The sequence below is a fragment of the Pelobates fuscus genome, chromosome 12 (assembly GCF_036172605.1).
Source record: "Pelobates fuscus isolate aPelFus1 chromosome 12, aPelFus1.pri, whole genome shotgun sequence".
NCBI lineage: Eukaryota > Metazoa > Chordata > Amphibia > Anura > Pelobatidae > Pelobates > Pelobates fuscus.
The window spans coordinates 18731599-18754104 of NC_086328.1; the positions used below are offsets into that span (position 1 = coordinate 18731599).

General features: G+C 40.0%; 1 protein-coding gene across 1 annotated transcript in view; it reads right to left on the reverse strand.

Annotated features, from left to right (window-relative positions):
* Positions 1–22506, reverse strand: part of ZNF536 (zinc finger protein 536) — a 456445-nt gene that overhangs the window by 302323 nt on the left and 131616 nt on the right. Inside the window, exon 4 of the mRNA XM_063437911.1 lies at positions 16524–16619. The gene's annotated coding sequence lies outside the window, so the exon portion shown is untranslated. The remainder of the gene's footprint in view (positions 1–16523; positions 16620–22506) is intronic.

The following is a 22506-nucleotide window of genomic DNA, read 5'->3' on the forward strand; positions in this document are numbered from 1 at the left end:
TGACAATTCTCTCCCCACGAAACTATCTCCCCTGACTCCCAATTAATAATAGGGTTGTGTCTCCTCAACCAGGAGTACCCCAGGACTATGGGAATAGACGGAGAAGAAATGAGCATTAAGGATATATCCTCTTTATGTAGGATGCCAACAGTTAAGTTAATCGGTATGGTCTCATGGAAAATAACAGGCTCAAGTAACGGTCTACCATCGATGGCCTCAACAGCCAGTGGTGTCTCTTTTAACTGGGATGGGATGGCATGCTTGGCAACAAAACCCTGATCTATAAAGCTCTCAGCAGCTCCAGAATCGATTAGTGCCATAGTCTTTACTACTCCCTTCTCCCACCTCAAAGAAACGGGTAACAGAAGCCTGAACTCTTTGTAATTGTGAATAGAGGACAAAGTAGAAACACCCAAGGCCTGTCCTCTAGAGAAACTTAGGTGCGAGCGTTTCCCGAACGATTGGGACAATTTAGGCGTAAATGTCCTCTGACTCCACAATACATACATAAACCCTCCCTTCTTCTGTACTGTCTCTCTCTCTCTGTGAGATGAGTACTGCCTATCTGCATAGGTTCAGAAATACGTAAGTCCTCGAACTCAGAATTTTGAAAGGTAGGCGCTAGTTTAAAGGAGGGTCTACGGGTCCTATCTCGAGTGTTCTGCCTCTCTCTTATGCGTTCATCAATACGAGATATAAAAGAAATTAAATCCTCCAAATTCTCAGGGAGTTTTCTAGTAGCGACCTCGTCAAGAATTACATCTGATAACCCATTCAGAAACACATCTATATAAGCCTGTTCGTTCCACTTAACTTCTGCCGCCAAGGACCTGAACTCTAGTGCATAGTCCACAAGTGTTCGATTGTCCTGTCTAAGGCGCAACAGTAATCTAGCTGCATTGACCTTTCTACCAGGAGGGTCAAAAGTTCTTCTAAACGCAGCTACAAAGGCATTATAATTATAGACTAGTGGATTATCATTCTCCCATAAAGGATTGGCCCATCTCAGAGCTTTCTCAATGAGTAAAGTAATAACAAATCCAACCTTCGCTCTATCTGTAGGATAAGAGCGGGGTTGTAATTCGAAATGAATGCTAATCTGGTTCAGAAAACCACGGCACTTCTCCGGTGACCCGCCATAACGTACTGGTGGGGTAATACGGGAAGAAGCACCTACAGTGGCTACCTCTAGACCTGAGACTGCAGGAGAAATAGAAGGAGTACGTGTCTCCTCAGGTGGGTTACTAGCACGAGACAAAAGTGCCTGTAGTGCTAGAGCCATCTGATCCATCCTATGCTCCATGGCGTCAAACCTGGGATCAGAAGAACCAAGCTGACTGTTTGTACCTGCAGGATCCATTGGCCCTGTCGTAATGTCAGGATCGGGACAGGGATCCAACACGCAGAGTACAAAGAGTGGAAAGGTACGTATACCGGGCCTTAGAATGGCCGGACTAACGTACCGAGAGTAATAGAGAATAGTCAGAGACAAGCCGAGGTCGAGGGAACGGGAAGACAGATAAGCGAGAGACAAGCCGGGTCAAGGGAGAACAGAGAAGCAGGGAAGTACAACAAGCCGAGTCAAAACCAAATAGAGCAAACTAGAATACCAGAGCACTGAGTGACTAGACAAGCTAGAACCACGACAGGGCAATGAGCTGAAGAGAGAAGTAAGCTTAAATACCCTGGCTCTGGATGGTAATCACGCCTCTGACAAGTGCCGATTGGATATCGGACACTTGAGTGACAGGTCGCTCGTGATAGCGTCATGACGTCACGTATTGAGCGTCCTGCTAGAAAAGGATGTGGATTCCTCGCGGCCGGTGTTTAAGTGGCTGGATGGACCGCGAGGAACGGAGGAAACAGCTCGCCTGGACGGATAAACCACCAAGTCTCTACCTCCCTTAGAGGTAGAGACCTCAGGTACCCTGACACATATAAGGTTCAGAGATAGCTGGTGGCATGACAATCACTATGCAAGTTTTTACATTACTAATAGTTAAAGAGGGGACGGTAGATAGTTGGCACTGTACACTGGTCCTCATATGGCTCTTCAAGATTTAAACAAGTTAGTTGTAATAAAAGTCTTCAGCACTGCGGTAAGTTTAATTGCCATCAAATCTTCCAATAATGAGGCGTATTTAGGAATTGGAAAGACTGACTGGAATTATACCCATACAACAACTTGAGATCCAAGCTGGACATGTATTAATCTATTACTGATACAGGCTTCCTCCATCTTTAAGTCATATTTCAGAAAGACATCTTCTTCTGCAATAAAACAAAAATACAATATACAATGAAACAGTAAATGAGCTACCAAACAAGGATTTAATAGAATTTTCTCACAGAAATGATACCTCTCCTTGAAGGAACGCAAAATTCTTGAAATTTGACCATAGAGGACTTCTAACAAAGTACTTACAGTAAAGAGCAAAGTGCTGTTTTTCCCCTCAGTGGAATATATGTGAAGATATGTGTCCTTCTCAGGAGATATATAATTATTGATAGTTTGAGCATGGTACCTTCTCTGGAGGGTAGTATAGATATGCATCAGACCTGATCAGGCCGAGCAATCTGGAATTTAAATCTCCTTGATGGTGTGGTCCCCACCAATTAGGGTAGCACAGAATGTTATATGCTGTACCAACATTCCACAGTAATTTGTGGATTACTTAAATGTGGTTAATATTTAAGTGCATATCCTTTATTACATCTAAATAATGAGAAAGAGGATATAATTAGCACAAAATGTAAGATTTGTTTTCATATGGCGTTGTTACTTAATTACTGAATTGTTTACTCACCCAGGAGCTATCTGTCCTGCATTTCTCACAATCTCAAACTTGAGTATGACTCATCACCCTTGAAGGTGTTACCTGGTAGAGGACAACCATGGCTGCTTCGACATTCCTCCTGGGTAGACGGCATGTATTCCTCTACTCTAGACACAAGAGCCGCTAAAACTTGATTAAGGCACTGATCAATCCCAAAGAAATCCCCCGATTCTGTCTGGATTAGTGCTTGATAAATTATGCATTTCCAGTCACATGTCCCAGACCCTGATTATGTACTGGTACACATATAATATTGCCTAAAAAGAAATCAAACAGGGCCACTGCAGGTACTAAGAATATAAGATCTACAGTAGGAAAGAAATAAATCTCATGGTGTAATATCTCAAATATTTCTGGAAAGTGGTTTTCAAAGTTACACTCACTAGAAAAAAAATTGATTGAAGGCACATCAGAAAATGAGGTTGACGGAGGACCTTCTCCACGTAATGGACATGTAGGAGAGAGAGATAATATAATAAGTGTAGACTGTTGGTAAGACAATACTGCGCTGCACATAGAAGCACTTACAAAGTTATATTGGTGTACAGGCACATCAAATCTCAGATGACCGGGGTACTTGGCCTGATGTTATTACCTTCTTTTATACTCCACATAAATATTAAGTCACATATTCATGGATTTTAAATGTTTTGAACGTTTATTTGTAATAAACATATTACTGTTTTTTGCATATATATATATATATATACATATGTACATAGAGGCTGACATATATATAGTGACAGCCTCATACAATTTGTATTTTTAACTTGTATTTATAAGATAATGATACATTTTTTCCCTGTTAATTTATGGCACAATGAATTTTTGCATATAACACCATCGAGGTGACAGCCTGGATTACTGATTATAAGATCGCCCCAATGGAACGCAAACGTCCTTCCTGTTTCCTTGACCATGAAACACATGCGTATCGGTGATACGCTCACGTGACCGGAAGGCGTTTGAAGGCGAGGCTTGGGACGCATACAGACGCTCACAAGCAACAGCTGATTCTCCTCCATACGGATGGGCTGACGGTATTTGGAGGAGGGGCTGTCAGGTATTTAAAACCCAGCCGGGCGGCAAGAGGATTCTACACAGGAGACTGGACCCTCCATTCCGAATTCACCCCTGAGGAAGTCTGTAGGTTTGGACCACTGTAGGAGATTGTTTCTATTTCTATTTTTATTTTAATTTGTTTCTATTTATGTTTATTTTATTACTTTATAATAAATTTTGCAACTAGAGAGATGGCTCTTTGATTTCAATCAATGGAAGTGTTGCCGGATTGACACCAAGTACCCCAGTCATCTGAGATTTGATGTGCCTGTACACCACCATAACTTTGTAAGTGCTTCTATGTGCAGCGCAGTATTGTCTTACCAACAGTCTACACTTATTATATTATCTCTCTCCTACATGTCCATTATGTGGAGAAGGTCCTCCGTCAACCTCATTTTCTGATGTGCCTTCAATCAATTTTTTTTTCTAGTGAGTGTAACTTTGAAAACCACTTTCCAGAAATATTTGAGATATTACACCATGAGATTTATTTATTTCCTACTGTAGATCTTATATTCTTTGTATATTTTGAGAGTACTGGAAGGAGTCCTGTTTCCGCTGGATTCTACAGTGTGGGGTATTACTATATAGGTAATTTCTTTGTTTGTGTATTACCTCCCCACTTTAAGTCTTTTCCACGTGCAATTGATTGGGTGATTTTTTTGTATTGTACACTGCAGGTACTGTAACTGCTTCATCTCACTGAAGTGGTTACCGTTTGTGGAGTCACCTGGCGCCATTCTATCCATTCAGTGTTAAACAATTTTTAACGTTTTAATGCTATGTACGAGTCCCCAGCAACCCACCACCTCTGTGCTGCTCGGGCTAATGAGGAAGTATTAACCTGAGAAGCAAGGTGCAGCTGTGATTGACTGACAGCGTCAGCTGACCGCTATCAGCCTATCACAGTGCCCATTGTTCGTATGAATCGGTCTGGCTATAAGGAAGTGTCTAATCTCTGCCTAAGCCACACCTCCGGTGCAGGCCGGGCTGTAGAAAGCCAGAGACCTTCATTTAATGTTAAATTGCTTGAAAACTGTTTAACACTAGATTCAGAGATAAAACATAACACAAAAATCTATTCCATGGCAAAAGTAGACAAACAGAATTGCCAATTGAATGGCCACATATGGATATCTGTGAAATGCCTGAATTGTAAGACTATTTTTTTTTTATTTAAATCAGACACCAAACTCTTTGCACATTCCTAGCAAATCTTTAAATGTGTCCCAGTATTGCCTTTAGTGGACATCTGCTTTACAAATGTAGGTCAAATACTGGGATGCTTCACAAATTAAGCAATTTAGTTTAAAACATTTTTTTATTTTTTTTTAAAGTAAGTTACTTTTTTCTATGTGTCATACAACATTAGTCAGACAGGCTTTTGTTTGCCTACCGTCTCTCTTACATCAAGCCAGAGACCATTCAATATGTGTGAAAACTTGCAAATTTACTTTCACTGGGTAGAATTGTATTTCACTATAGCTTTTCCCTTAAACACATGAGCAGAGTCTAAAAATACGATAAGTTAATAAGTAATAAGGATTTTGCTGTATAACTCATAGTCATCTGTCACTGTGAAATATCTTGATTAAATTATGTTATAATGTTAATTTCTCGTGGCTATTTATTAACAAGGATATAGCTTCTGCTGCAGCAGTGGGAATAGAGAGTGGAGAAGGAACATTTAAAACGTTTTCTGCCTGTGGTGAAACAATATACTGTGCTTTGTATTAACAGTGAGATTTACTAATTGGTAGATTGGCTGCATACTCATCTAAACACTGTTTCTGGGGAGATTGTATTTAATTGTATATCAAGAGATTAGGTAATGTGTTTTATATCAGAAATTTGGAATCTAAACTGATAAAAAAGATTAGCAGCTACCTGCCTTAACAGAATAAAAACAGACTAACTCGAACAATGAACCACTGATGGCGTTTATTTACTAAATACTGACTTGCAGCGAATTAAAAACCCAGTAGCAACAGTTTCAAATATTTCAACCTGAATTTTGCAATTATTTATCTTATTATATTCGCTGCAATCCACTGTTTCATTAGGAAACGCAATATGTATTTGTTGTAAATCATAACAAAAAACAGCAAAATATTGTGGTACAGGCAGGGACGGTTCTAAAGACTACAAATCAATTAGAGTTGTTAAATGGCAACATTGGACCAAAGTAAAGAATTGCATAGTAGATGAAACACAGATATCCTGTAAAGGCCTGTTTTTTAGTTTGTTATTGTATGGTGTGAATTTAACACAATTGTGCAAACGGGCTTCGTTCTGAGTAACTCGTTAATTGATATTTGATGCCTTCTGAAAAACAATGACTGTGCTCAGGTCCATGTGTTCCGTGCACTGTTTTAGACACGAGATAGACTCCAACCCAGCAAAAATGTGTACGATGTAAAGCCACCGTGCAAAACTAAGAAAATAATACATAGTAACGTTTACAACTGTTTGTAGTCGTCAGCATTTATCCTTGCAGAGGGACACCATAAACCTGGCCCACATTGGCCTGCCTGTTCCATATCTAAAGGTTTAACCAAGCACCATGACCAATTCAAATCGCTGAAGTGGTCATGGTGCTTGGGTAAACCTGTAAATATGTACCACGGTTCACATGCAGAGTTAATCTCCAGTAGCATCTATTGTGCAACCATCAGCCATCCTATGCACAGAATTGCATTTATTGGCTGAGTGGGTAAATAGACGCTATCAGTCAATGAATATCTGGTAGGATCAAATTTCCGGATTCTGTTTACATTTATTGGCTGAGCAGGTAAACAGACGCTATCAGTCAATGAATATCTGGTAGGATCAATTTCCGGATTCTCCTGCCCTGCAGAAACTAGATGCCACCACCGACCACAGGAGGACAGTCAGAGCCCGGCGTGGGTACTTCTAGCATCATTACCAGTACAGTGGCCTGTAGTGTTTATGATGCTTGGAGTAAATCCTTTAAGACTTTTCCATCAATTCTCAATACTCACTCACTGTAGCTGAACATGATTTAAAACCGATTAATATTATAAATATGTATATATGTTTTACATTTTTGTAGGTACAACTTTTAATAATCAAAATTATGTTCCAGCCTGGTTAAAGATAATAATACATGTAAATGTAATTGAGGAATGAACATTATTTGCTTAGAGGGAGAGTCTATGCACCATAACCACTAAAGCTTGCTGTATTGGTTATGATCCCAAGAGTGCCCTGACGCCATCTTAAGGTAACTTAAGGTAAGGTAAAGTGAACAGTTGGGCACTTAACTGGCTCTGTCAGGCGCTAACTTTGAATACCAACATTGGTTTAAAAAAATCAGCTGATGCTCTGAGCCAATGTAATATGTTCAAACTTTACCCTTTAACAGTAATCTATATCTGTATTGTGATCAATGCAGCCTGGACATAAACTCCCCATTACATGGCTGTGAAATGATATTGTGTGCAGCGGTTTGGGAGTGTTTAGATTGCTGTGCATATTCTAGTTTCTGCTTTGTTCCAATGTACCTAGTATCACACCTTCTGCGACTCACCGCTCTTCTAAAGGAATGAAGGAAATCAAATAGAAAGAGAAATATACGCCGCGATTTAATGAACTGTAACAGGCACCGCAGTGCTACAGCCAACCACAATCTATTTTATTAATTACTTTATTAAAGATATTACTTTATTAAAAACATATACTGAATTAGAGGAGGTTTTTTTTTTTTTTTTTAACTTTTTTTTTGTTTCATCAAAACTATTATTAACAACTTTGCTTTAAATGTCAATTTTCATTTTGAAAGCTCGGTGTTCTATATTCAGTGATATCGATTCTAGACTTGCCTCTTCCATATTTGGCATACTCTGTTTTGTCTGTTTCAATCTTGTGTTAGTTGAGTAGGGAATCCGATCAAGCTGTCATTTGAATTGTTAGGGTCTTCCAAGTGTGAGAATATTTAGTGGAACTTCCTAGCAGATTAATACAAGGATATAGGACAGCGTACGTTCCAAACACCATCAAAGTGCAAGCCCAAGGTGTGCTCAGCCCATTCAGCTAGCACAGTGAAGAATTAGGACTGGACCTGTAGGGATGGTCTGGGCAGATTTATCAGAAAGTAATATACACAGTTTTGACTCGAAAACAGCGGTTCTTAAGCCAGCACAAACACGGGCAAAGACAGTTTATATAGATAAATGCTACTGCTCACGATTGAAGTGTGCAAAAGGCAGTGTGCAAATTTAAAATGAGTGGAAAAGTAAAGTATTAGGACGCATAGTGATGACATCACAGTGTTAAAAAAAATGCAAATGCAGAAATATCAAATCAAACTTACAAAATCAATGGTAAACATATACACATTTAATAACTTAACAAATAACAAAATCACATTAAAAAAAAAAAGACCTCACAATTGATGGCGTAATTGCGCTACGTGAGCCACGTGCATGTGATTCCAGTACATCAATCTCTACTCTAACTTAAATTTTTTTAAAGTGCCTTTGATAAATCCAAAAATCCCACAAACACAATTTATTAAAATGTTCTGCCTGAACCATATGTGCACGATCCTAATTCTTTGTTGAGATACGCAATAATTATTGTTGCTAGAATGAATCTTGAGTTGCTCATTCTGAATTCACTAGGTTTCAGTACATTCTATTTACTATTAAGATCAGATGTCAGGGTTTGTAACTTCAGTCAAGTGATGTTAAAATGGCACCAGAGACTGACCTGGAGTGCATGTAGGTTTGGAGATATATGTTGAACATACAGAGGTGAAATGAGCCCCTCGGAGCACTGAGAGTGAATCTGCCAGCAATCAATCAAGCTACCCTCCTCCTAAAATGCTTGTAAGCCTGATATGTAGGGAAATATCCGTTTTCTTTTATAGATAGCTTGAACTTGATTTTGTATGTTCATATATATATAATAATTTCAAGTTACAATGCTATCAAACTTTCCAGTTCTGTACAGTTTTCCTCAGTTATGTTTCCCTAAAATATACTGCTTCTCTTTGCCTAGTCTTTCGTATTTTTTTGCAAGATGTACTGAGATTTGCAAATGATAATGGATAAATATATTTTTTATATTCTGCTACGCCAGGAGAGATATATACTTTGTTAGCCGTGCATCATTTTTGTAGTCAGAGATTGTTTAATGGTTGATTTTAGAATTTAACACATTGTTATGATGAACGAGGGAACTTCACACCTTTTCAGTCTGTTGTGTTTAAAAATTCCAATAGTTTTTCTTTGGTGATTAAAATAATGTAACAAAAAAAAAAATGATAGCCAAATGTTCAGTTTTACTGCTTAATTACCTATGAAGTCCCTTAAAAAACAAAAAGAGTTTAATCACATGGTTGGGCTAACTGAATTAGTAGGCTAAAGTATATATAACCGAAACAGGATATAGCAAATAATGCTACTTAATAAGAAATATTGATGTGACAAAATGAATGGTATACACTAGTGGTATTTCTCAGGTGAACCATGCATTTTATGGGTATGTGGAATAAATAAAATATTGGTATCAGTATACATTTGCTGGGGTGTAAAATGTATACAACACCAGAGTGCAGATGGCTCTAAGAATACAAAATAAGTATGACGCACAATAATAAAGAGAAGTGTGAGCCCATGATTAAACATTTTAATCTTTGATAGGAGAAACACGTTAGTGATTTTAAAGCTGTTTTATGTTACTGATTTTTTTTGTCTTCAATAAAGATAGCCTATCATTTTATTCTATTTATTTTATTATTAATATTATTTAAAAATATATTTATATAATTCCCTTCAACTCTCTCCAACACCACCCCCACTGCAGGACTCGAGGAGTGACATCCTTGGTGGGGATCATACCCCCTACGCCTACATATATGGAGCAATATCCCATTTGCTCTTCACTTGTGAGTACACCTCCATCTTTTATCATTTTATTCTGTATCATCCAGAGAGCACTATTTTGTGTTTCTATCCTCTTATTTATATATCACTAACTATTTAAATACCGGCCCACTGCTTGTGGAAAGGAGAAAAACCCTACTACCTCTGGAGACCCCCTTTTTGAGGACTATAAAAGGACCATCTACATATCCGTAGACTGGGATTATACCATCCAGGCGCACATATCTGGAGCTGAGTATAAGCTCCAGAAAATTGTAAGTGCAATTCCTTTCCCTTCACTTATTATCACTTAAGATCCTAACATACTACACTATATCCGTGTCTTCTTCCTTCCCTCCTCCATATCGCTCTGAGCGTGGAAATTCCATCACAGGCGCTGCTCCTTAATCCTACTATTTACACCCATGATTAAACATACCTGTGCTGCACTAGGAGTGAAATTCGGGGTATTTAATTGAAAGGATTACTCCAAGCACCATAACCACTTCACTGAGTTGAAGTGATCATGGTGCTTGGATTCTGTATGTGCAGCATTTCAGTATGCACACAGAGAACATTCACGTTGGAGGTTTAACTTCACCTCCAGCACAGTGACTAGCCAACCCGGAACAAAAAAGCTGGCTAATGTTTATAATGTGCATTATAGGCTTCTGTTGTCAGCATGCAAATAGCAGCACAACCCTCCTTGGCTCCTATGTCCTTCCCTCAGCCTGTACTCTGGGATGTACCTGCAGGGAGGATGTTTTTGGTTTCTTTCATTCTTTTTTTAATGGGGAGGGGGCATAAAAGCAGGGGTTACTACAACCAAAATAGATCCAACCAGATCCAACCACCAGCCTCCCTCCTGCCCATCTCTGTGGAATATGGAATATTTAAATAGTGTGGATCTTACTTATCAAGAAACATTTCTGTTACACATTTTTATTCGTGCTGCTTGCCGGTATACAGACAATGCAAATTATATTTATTGTGGGACCTAGCCTACTCTTTGATTCCCCAATCATCTCAGCTGATGATTTCTTGTGAAAATATCTGTGTTATATTTTAAAACTAATTTCTCTGAAAATTTGATTAAATGTAATCAGTAACACCCACCTTGTAACAAAACCAGAGAGGAAAATTTGATAGAAACAAAATACAAAGTAACAAATTACTGTTCCATGAATACAGTCACAGAAATTACCAAACTGTGGTTAAACGCAACACGTTTGTCTTTGTGATGACATAACGTATAAGGCATAGTTTATAGGAACAAGTTTCCTGTACATTGTACACTTGATATTTCCTTCGTTACAGGGTCTCAAAATGTGTCAACGGGAGTAACGTTGGAAAATGTCTGCCTGAAAATCCCACATTGCAGAGTCTGAGATGGATCAATACTTACCCAAGCCCCAGCATGAAATTAGAGAGCAAGATCACTATCTGCAATTGATGGAAGAATTTGTGGTGTCACCTATTGATCCAAAGTCACAGATGCACATCCACTTGTCCAACATCATACAACAATACATGCAACTCAGTTTGACAGACCCCAAAATAGTGTTAAACCATACCGGTGCAATTCCAAGAAAATTGAATATTAAACTGACTGCCTCCCTGTGAGTAGGAAAATTAGTAAACAATAAATATCTCTCGGCCTGTCTACTTACCTACCTTTTTATCACAACCCAAGATCACCCTCAGCTAGGTGTCTTTTACAATTTGAGATTCCACAATCCAGAGAGTAATGACCCAGCACAGCTAATCAGGAAGCAATAAATAAGAAAGCAATGGCAAAGGGTAAAAATGGCTGGGATAGCACGAGAAAGCAAGATTGTTTTTTTTTTTTTAAATAATCTGTTATAAAAAGTGGTGCTAAACATAAATGGGATGAGGTCACCAATGGAAATCAAGTTACTTGTAAACTTGTTGATGCAAAATTGTACATCAGAATGTTTAAATATAATGCATAGTACGTTGGTACTTAACAGGTTACAGGGGTAGCAGTGGGAGCCAGTGGCGTACTAAGGGGGGGGCGGGGGGGGCGGTCCGCCCCGGGTGCCATCCAGTAGGGGGGTGCCACACTCTGTCCCTCCTGCTGGTCGTCCTCTCCCTCGCGGCTCCGGCGCTCAGTGAGTGAGTCAGAGCACAGGGAGGGGATTCCCAGCCTGTGTTCTGAGTCATCACTGAGCACCAGGGATGCTGTTATGGAGTGTGCCAGCAGGGGGCGCAGAGCGTGTATTCTGCCAGGTTTCTCCCCTGCGGCCACTCTGCCTGCACCTGCTGCACTGCCTGGGCTGGGATGGAGAGAGACAGCCATTGAATCATGGTAAGAAAATATTATTGTAAATTCACCCTCACCCCCTCCCTCAGTCACCCTGTCACCCCCTCAATCACCCTGTCACCCTCTCACCCCCTCCCTCAGTCACCCTGTCACCCCCTCAATCACCCTGTCACCCCCTCAATCACCCTGTCACCCCCTCCCTCAGACACCCTGTCACCCCCTCCCTCAGACACCCTGTCACCCCCTCCCTCAGACACCCTGTCACCCCCCTCAGTCACCCTGTCACCCCCCCAGTCACCCTGTCACCCCCCCCAGTCACCCTGTCACCCCCTCAGTCACCCTGTAACCCCCTCCCTCAGTCACCCTGTCACCCCCCTCACCCTGTCACCCCCCAGTTACCCTGTCACCCCCCTCAGTCACCCTGTCACCAGTCACCCCCCCCAGTCACCCTGTCACCCCCCCCAGTTACCCTGTCACCCCCCTCAGTCACCCTGTCACCAGTCAACTCCCCAGTCACCCTGTCACCCCCCTCAGTCACCCTGTCACCCCACTCATTCACTCTGTCACCAGTCACCCCCCAGTCACTCTGTCACCCCCTCTCTCAGTCACCCTGTCACCCCCCTCAGTCACCCTGTCACCAGTCACCCCCCCCAGTCACCCTGTCACAGTCACCCCCCAGTTACCCAGTCAACCCCCAGTCACCCTGTCACCCCCCTCAGTCACCCTGTCACCCCACTCAGTCACTCTGTCACCAGTCACCCCCCAGTCACTCTGTCACCCCCTCCCTCAGTCACCCTGTCACCAGTCACCCCCTCAGTCACCCTGTCACCAGTCACCCCCTCCCTCAGTCACCAGTCACCCCCTCCCTCAGTCACCCTGTTACCCAGTCACCCCCTCCCTTAAATGTCCTTAAATATGTCAATCCCACATAAGGATAACAAATAAGTGAGTCATCTACTAAACAACCTAAAGATTAAAATTAAGAAAAAGACTTTTTAAATTTTAATCTTTTAGCCGTTTAGTAGAGAATTCCCTAAATTGGTGCCCTTATGTGAGATTCCATATGTAAAGATACCAAATTAGGGTGCTGTTTAGCAGATAGCTCCCTTATTTGGTGTCCTTAAATATGGCAATCCCACATAAGGATAAGAAATAGGGGAGTTATCCGCTAAACAAAGATCAAAGTTAAAGGGAAACTCCAGTGCCAGGAAAACGATCCGTTTTCCTGGCACTGGAGGGTCCCTCTCCCTCCCACCCCCCAATCTCCAGTTGCTGAAGGGGTGAAAACCCCTTCAGTGACTTACCAGGGGCAGCGACAGGTCCCACGTCGCTGCTTCCTCCTCCCCCGCCGCTCCTCCTTCTACTTACGTCGGCCGGTGGGCGAGACTGATCTTGCCCGCCGGCCGAGGAGACCCAATGCGCATGCGCGGCAATGCCGCGCATGCGCATTAGCGCACCCCATAGGAAAGCATTGAAAATGAATTTCAATGCTTCCCTATGGGGAATAGAGCGACGCTGGAGGTCCTCACACAGCGTGAGAACGTCCAGCGACGCTCTAGCACAGAAAACCTGTGCTATGAAGCAGGAAGTCCCTCTAGTGGCTGTCTAATAGACAGCCACTAGGGGAGGACTTAACCCTGCAAGGTAATTATTGCAGTTTAAAAAAAACTGCAATAATTACACTTGCAGGGTTAAGGGTAGTGGGAGTTGGCACCCAGACCACTCCAATGAGCCGAAGTGGTCTGGGTGCCTGGAGTGTCCCTTTAAGAGGTGTCAGCCATCCCTGAAATCTAGGTCGCTAATGTGAATTCTATGCAAATGTGTTGTCTGATGCCAGCATGCACAACATGCTGTCGTCAGACAGCCAATGGCATCACATTCCCCCATTACCTAGTGAAAATTATTCATGCTTCCAGCCCCCACTGTTTATGTGCCTCCCCTATATATTGTTCCTAGAGTCACCACTGCTTCAGGGGCCCAGTTGTGCACGGTGGTGCTTTAATGGTGCGACCAGGCTTCTGTAATAATATAATGGCAGCCCTGGGGGAAGTGAAATTCAGTCACTTCCTCCCAGCTAACACTGAGACACGCAGGATGGAGGGCGGCACTGATTGGGAGAGAACTAGAGCCCAACTCCCAACAGCCTCAGCCAGCAGGTACTAAACAGGAGGATAAATGTGTGTCTGTATCTGCATGTGTGTCAGTGTGTGTATATATCTGCATACATCTCAGCATCTTGCCAACACTACACACAAACACATCCCTGCATTCCGGTGCAAACACTACATACAAACACACCTTTGTATTAAAACATCACCATTATATACCACACCACTGCATCTCGCCAACACTACACACAAAAGCATGCCTGCATTAAAATGCCAACACTACATACAAACACACCCATTCATTCACTCGCACTCACTCCATACAAAAGCATGCTTACATTGAAACATGCAAGCACTGCTCAATGCTACATACATTAAAAAAAATTGTGGGTGTTTTGTACATTTTAAAGTGCGGGGGGGTGGGGGGGGGGGGTGCCAAAACTAGGACCCGCCCCGGGTGCCATATGCTCTAGGTACGCCCCTGGTGGGAGCAATGGGGAACTTGAAAGGTGCTTCCCCATCCCCAGCTTGCCCAAATGTTCTTAAAATATCTGCTAGTTCTGACCAAGTGGTTTGTACTAGCAGTGATTGTGGCAGACAGTGATGGGTATTTAATGGTCAGCAGAATGGAGGGTGGCTAAAATAGTGTTATTGGGAATACATTGAAATTTGTGTATAGTAGTATGTGTGTTTAGCATTGTATGTTAGTGTCTAGCAGCGGATGAGGCAATGTGTAATGGTTTGCATGCCTGGCAGTGTGCATTGGACTGTGTATCTGTCACTGTGTATTTGACTGTGTGTGTCTAGCAGTTTGTAATTGTGTCTTTGTGTGTATGTATGTGTTTGGTATGTGTACCGGCATGTGTCTAAATGTCTGTCTTGAAGAGTGCATATATACACATGCCCCCACGACATTGAAATACTACACGCAGCCCACACACAAACAAACGGTTTTACAGGCAGCCCCCAACCCACAAACAACACTACTGACAGTCCACATACTTACAAAACCTCACAAGCAGCCCCACACAAACACACAACACCACACACAATAAACATTTCCAACAAAAAACAATTCATACAGCCCACACACACAAATAACACACAACAACACCAGCTGCTCATGCGCATATATGATAACACACAGCCACAGCACTGACACATAACACAATCTGAATATGGCAACATGCACAAGTAACTAAAAAAAAACAGGCACTTCTAGGGACTTCAAAATCTTGTTAGGTTAAAAGGTTGCCAACCGCTGGTATAGAGAGTCTCCTAGAAATGTAACAATTGCTCTAATGTGTTTTCTCTTTTGTTTTGTTTTTTTATCTCCTCTACCTGTTCATAACTGGGAATCCCACTTTCTCCAGCAACCCAGAACTAAGTTCGATGGGGTAGTATCCACTTTGAGAAGGAAAATAACTTTCTTGTTGCCCTTGAAACCCCCTTTGGGACAAGGCATGGAAGGGAACTACTACACTCATTTTTTTTTGTTTTTTTTCACTATTCCAACTCTTGCGTTTTATACAAAAATGTAAATGAACAGTAATTATATATCATTTTATAATGACCATATAAATAGCAACATCTTGTTGAGATAACTACTACAATCCTAAAATGTAGTAAATATAAAGTATTTACTAAATTTCCAACAAACTAAAAGGCAATCGTAACAGTTTATGTCAGCACTGTTCTGTGACTTTGTCTGTGTGATTTGTTTTTGCTTTACAGCTCACATCAGGAATGTAGTAGAGTGGTCAATAAAACCACACATGTAGTTCATATATACATTTACAATTACCATGAAGACTTAAATTGGGATTATTACCAACGGAGCACAAAGAGCAGCACGTCAACACCCACATATTGATCCTACCTCACTGATCACAGCCAAATGTGTATTTACCTACCCCCTTTCTGCCAAGTTATCCATACATATACTCACATAGTTCTTTTGTGATATACATCGCAATTTATCTTGGAAATTGTAATCGTTTGTGTGTATGCCCTTGGAAAATCCTATTTTGGAAGGTTTTCGGACAATTTAACCCTGATATGATATTCTTGCAGATTTAGAGAATAGATATGAATCTGGGAGATTAGATTACATGATTCTTTTGTTCAAACCTGATTGGCATCAATTATCACTGGCCATGAAGTAATCCTGGTCATCTCCTAGTCTGCATACTTAAAGTAATTACATTACGGGATTTTAGTTCAAAACATGAAATTAGTTTTAACCTCTTTATTGCCGTAGCGGAGGACAGTAGAGCAAAAGTGATTGACACTTGGGTTCCCTCTCCTCTGTTAGAATGGTTAGACATGCAGTCAGTCTTACCTTAACAGTTTAACTGCATACTTGGTTTAAGGGCCGTCAGTCAGATTAGGAGCCTCTTAGTATCTTGGCACTGACAGATTCGCTCGAAGTACTTTCCTGTCAACAAACAAAAAAAGAGGGGATAACTTACCATCACTACATATAAGATGAATTCATACAAAATATGCTAAATTGCAGTTTGACTAGAGGTCAAGGAAATTCAGTGAAAAAGGTTAAAGATGAAATAAAATCCGGTGTCTGTGAATGAAAATCTATCCCAGTACAAGGCCACCGGTGACGTGTAATAGACGAGGAGTTAAATACAGCGATGCATTGAGATCTTTCATTTTCGTCAGATCAATAAAGGCTTATATTATTTTTCAGGATTCCAAACAGCTTCCATAGCTGACAACACCTCCACTTATTACCCTCCCTACTCGTGCCCGATCAGGACAGAGAGTAAAGGAGTTGCTTTTAACACTATTCACACCTGACAGGAGACAATTCCATTAAGAGGTCCTGCTTTGGTAAAGAAACAGTGGCTGACATAATTATTATAAAGGCAGTAGCTGCAAAGTCTTTGTTCTTCCCTAGGTATTGTCCACACTTCCCATCGAGATCCCAACCAGGAGATTTTCTAACATTAAAAAAAAATGTAAAAATGTAAAAAAAAATAAAAAAATTTATTTCATTCATTGTTACATTTTTTACTTTTTTTTTTTTTTTTTTGTTCAAACTTACCATTTACAAAAGGGAGGAAAAGCTTGCTGCTAAAACAGTTACCACTCTAATCATCTGTACAACAATATTTGCTATCAGGCATTTTAAATAGATTATCACCAGTCCATCTGTGTCATTATTGATTTATAAGGCTTTAAGCTGCTTTAGGATAGAAGCTTTTCCACTAAGGGGCTCCGTGTATAAATCACAACCCTTCTCCAATATAACAGACATCACTCTGCATATTCTTTTTTTTTCTTTCTTTAAATCATAGTAAGAAGAAGAAGATGATAAATTGTTTCCAATATACTGATCCAAACTGATATGCAAATCTTGGGTGTATTTTTTAATATATTACTTGAGAAAAAGAGAGCCATCATTAACATATGAATGCTATATGCAAATGCCAGTTACAGAGCAGATGTTGGTGAATGTAATTGACCTATATGTGAATTGCATCAGAACCCTTAGCGCTATCAATTCTCTACCCAGAAACTAGATATTGTCCAAAAACGATGTTCTGTGAAACCGTACACTCAAAGTGATTTTGACAGAGTTCCAAAGCACAGTAACAAGGTCACTATCACTAGCAATCTGCTGTCATCTGCATTCTTCCTTTATAGATGACATCATATTGTGGCAGCGTAAATCGATCACTTAATAGCATTTTCGAAAACACTGCAGAGGGGAGCAGGTTATATAAAAATGTCCCACATTTTTTTTTTTTTTTATTGTATTATTATTATTTGGCAGGAATGTCATACCTCCTAACGTACTTGCACCACTGCGCTGTGAAACACACAGATGCCGTTTTTATCCCCTGTCTTTTTTCCCCACTTCTTCACCGAGTGACATTAAATTGTATTAAATAGCCTTTTGTCCACGGGGCAGAGCCCACCCTGTTATATGACAATGTATTCCAATGTATTCCAGCCACTGAGCTGAAACATTTTTGGTCTTAGAGGAGAGGCATGAGCCACCATTGTGTGTACAGCCTGGCTAACAACAGTGACATATCTTAATAGAAACATACCTAATGAAATACTGCTTTCAGGTCTAGTAAGCTGACATTTCTCTGCAAGGGACAATTTCATATTTGTGCCACAGAGCAAAATTGCTTCATACGAAGCCACTGTGGATTAGCATAAAAATTAACACTTAAATTTCAGCTGATTTTCCACCCTCTCCTCCTGCCACAACAATCAATTCCTCTTATAAATCTGATTAGATTTTATGATGCTTGCTATTCAAAGCATGTCTCAACACAGCATTCGCAGGCTTGAAGACTATTTGTTTAAATAGGAAAAAAAAAAAAATAATAATAGAAGCAGATATAAAATGTATAGGTATTTTTATTACCCATTCCCCACCAGTTCTTTTTCTCATACTGTAACATCGGTAATTGATTGCACACATTAATTAACATGTAAGGTAGAAATTCTACATAATGCATGATTTATTTCTATCTTGTTGGTAGGGGGTTGTGAGCTGCCTTTTTTTTTTTTTTTTTTGCTAGGACATTGGACTCTATTCTGGTCAAGTCATAAATGGCATGCTCATTCCCCCTGAAAGTTATTAATGTCAGATACGAAATGAGATTTTTGATTTCACCTACTTACTAATCCACAAAAGCTGTTTTGAGTGATGCGGGCTTAAATGCAGAAATCTGAAATGATAGAGCGAAGTGCCTGATAACATGCAAATATGTTCATTAGATGTAATTTAAAAACAAAGACTAGCAACTCTTGTACAAACAAGTCGTGGTCAGAAAATGTGGTTAATTAAACAAGTCAACGGAATGGCAATAAACCAGAATGTCCATCAGCCTTTCTAAATTGCCAATAGACCAAGATGGCATTTTCATTGCAAATTTACTCTAGTTTAGCAAGAAAAATAAACAATGAGTATTTTAATAGAGCTCTATTACAATGCAAAATCTATCAGTATGGAAATCCGCGTGACCTTACGGCAATGTATATTAGGAATGAAAAGCAATGCCCATCGTAAAAGAGCTTTCTTTCGTTCTTTCTTTATATATAATTTATTTCGTTTTTTTGGGTGGGGGGAGGTGATTTGGGAAGAGTGCCACTTAGATTTTAAGATAAAATATTCAAAGAAGCTATTGAAATATTTGTGTATTTGCTGTGCCACTCATGGTGTGCATGGCTTTATCACAGAGATCCACAGCTATAAATTACGGATCATACCTTCCAACAGTCCCAGATTAGATGTGACAGTCCTGGGTTTGCTCTTTGGTGTCCCACTTATGGCAAGCATCCATATGGAACAGCACAGGTGCATTCAATCCCTGCTTGAACACTTCAATACTGGTAGCCCAGAGTGGGGCTGGGCAGATGGTTGTTAGTTAGCTTGACATGTCATACTGGCAGATGTCAATTAAGGGGGTATGTCAACATGCCAAACTGACACTCTCCCTTTTCAAGAAGGACTGTCTATTTTACAGACGGAATCGCCCATTTTAGAGGTAAGTTTTCCCTTTTGTCATTAACTTAGAAATGGGAAAATGAACGAAGACTGAGTAATCTTTTATGTCCTACAGATCTGGAACATATGCATCTGTGTCTACACCCGTGTGCCCTCTGTGACTCTAAGACAACATGGTGTCAACCAAGAAACAGTCTGAGTACAAAGTATGTAGATATCTCTGCACAATTATACGAGGTTGAAAGGAACTTTGGAGCACACATATCACTGAGTTCTCTAAAACAAGGACATAAGTTGTAATTGCATTTGTAGAACAGATCTAATTCAAACCGAAGGGATGGAAATGGTGTGTACAAGGAGAGTGAATAGGTGCTATCTAAAGGAGCAGTTCATTTAATTTAGTATGCCACATACAATGACACCCTGTTGAATTATCTAGCACGATGTCACATTATGCCATGCTTAGGGTTTTTTTTTTAATATTTTCCGTATAGCTCGGGGGCTGGTTGAATAATAACAATAAAAATTCAAGCTCTACAAATAATATTTATTAAAGTGTTTGTCTGAACAGTTGGGAGTCACACGTTATAGATGTTGACCAAGAGATGACGTTACAACAGGATTAAGAGGCTCGGCATATAGCACGTAGGAAGTCAGTGTCTGTTTTCTGAGTGCAATAGCGAAATGGAAGCTAACGTTTAAAAAAAATATATATATATGCATGTTGTAAAACTGCATTCAATAATTCTATCCTCAGCATTTGACGTGTTTAGAACATTTTTAAGAATATCTGACTCTGGGTTTATGTGGGATTGTTTTGGGGTATCTATAAGATTGCTAATTTCAGTCTATTTACATCTCCAATAAAAGTGCATTACATTAACAGTATGCTAATAGATATTAAGAAATAACAGGCTATCAGGAATCATTGAACTATGGCCCCTCTACCCCCCCCATGTCACATTTCAATGGCACATTACAAAATTACTGAAGACGAGAGACTAATATGGAAAACGAACACTATGCTAATTAGCACTGTTAAAGCTTCTAGTAACTAATCAACAGATTAATAAAAGGTAACAAAAAAGGTTATTGGAGCAGGTATTAACGTAGAAGCATGTAAATAGATAAAAAAATCATCTGTATTATATATGTAAATTGAAATTCTGAAATTAAGTCTATATTTAGCGACTGTTTTGGCTAGAATGCAGTTCTTTCTCTACAGTAAATAAGTTTAGTTTTAATAGTAACACAATGTTTACCTTTATTTTGTGTGTATCAGCAGGTGCTAGGCTACCGAATGTACAGCAATTTATTTTTAACACGAGAGAGCCCATCGTGTTGGACTGTAGAGTATTCAGAGCAAAGTAGACCAACATTGAAAAGATAAAACTAGCAGATATTAAAACCTAGAGCAAACAACAGTCAAATCCTTTCCTCTCACATGACCAGTTATAGACATACCTCCCAAGTGTCCCATTTTTAGGAGGGACAGTCCCTATATTATGCCCAAATCTCTTTGGCTTTTCTATTCTAATGTCCTTCTTTTCTAGGAGCCCCATATTGTTGTGTCTGAGTGTATAACAGAGCTCCACAGCAATAAAACTCACAATAATGTGTCTTTAAACTACAATAAATGTGTTTAGAAGTCAGTCAGTGTAAATAGGATACATTTGTTCTAAATTACATTTTAGTTGCATAAAATTGTATCAGTAAGCCACCAAACATTCCTGCCCCTGGCCCAACCACCACTCACACCCCTAAAGGTAAAGTGATTTCACAGACTGGTTTCTAAACACATTTATTGCAGTTTAAATATACATTACTGGGAGTATTATTTTTGCAGAGCTGTGTTACATACTCAGACACAAAAACTAAATAAAGCTCCTAGAGAAGAGTGACATTAGGATAGAAAAGAGGGACAGAGGGATATGGACCCAAAATAGAGACTGTCTCTCCTAAATAGGGACACTTGGGAGCTATGTATACTTTGCCACCCCTCCTCTTATTAAAATGAATCCACATTCTAGTGTTTTGGTTACCACATTCCCTTATAGAAATATTCTAGAGCCAATCACAGTTCCTCGCTCCCTGGTGGCTGCAATAAGGTGTACACAAAAACTATCTGAAACACATGTATGTTCTCACAATATAAGTATGCAATAAAAAAAATGGAAAAAGGTACTGCATGCTATAAATACAGTGCTCATAAATTGTGTTTATTGTTAATCAATATAGCAATCCAATATAATAGCAACATATGCGTACATACAGGCACAATAAAGTACTCACATACTATCCAAGAATTATCTATCTTCCCTTGAAAAAGGTTGTAGCACACAAAGCTAAGCACTAAGGTGTATGGTAAGTCAGTTCACTTGGCTTCTATATTTTCAATGTGTCATCTTCCATAATATAATACTAATATTAATAATAATCTGTATTTAAAGGGACACTATAGTCACCAGAACAAATACAGCTTAATGTAGTGGTTCTGGTGTCTATAGCCTGTCTCTGCCATTTCAGGGAAAAGTTAATGTTTACAATTCTGCCTAGGGACACCTCCAGTAGCAGTCACTCAAGACGCCACTAGAGGTGCTTCCTGTGTTAGTGCTGCACAGTTTACATAAAGATGTTGAACTTCCCATAGAGATGCACTGATTTAATGCATCTCTATGAGGAGATGATGATTGGCACAGCATGTTTTTTTGTTTTTTTTTTTGCTGTGCATGCGCAATAGCCTCCCAATGCTTTCCTATGGGACCTAAACAGTCACACAAGCACTATAGTGTCAGCAATATCATCTTACTACATAAAGTCAACACCAATTCACTCCTTA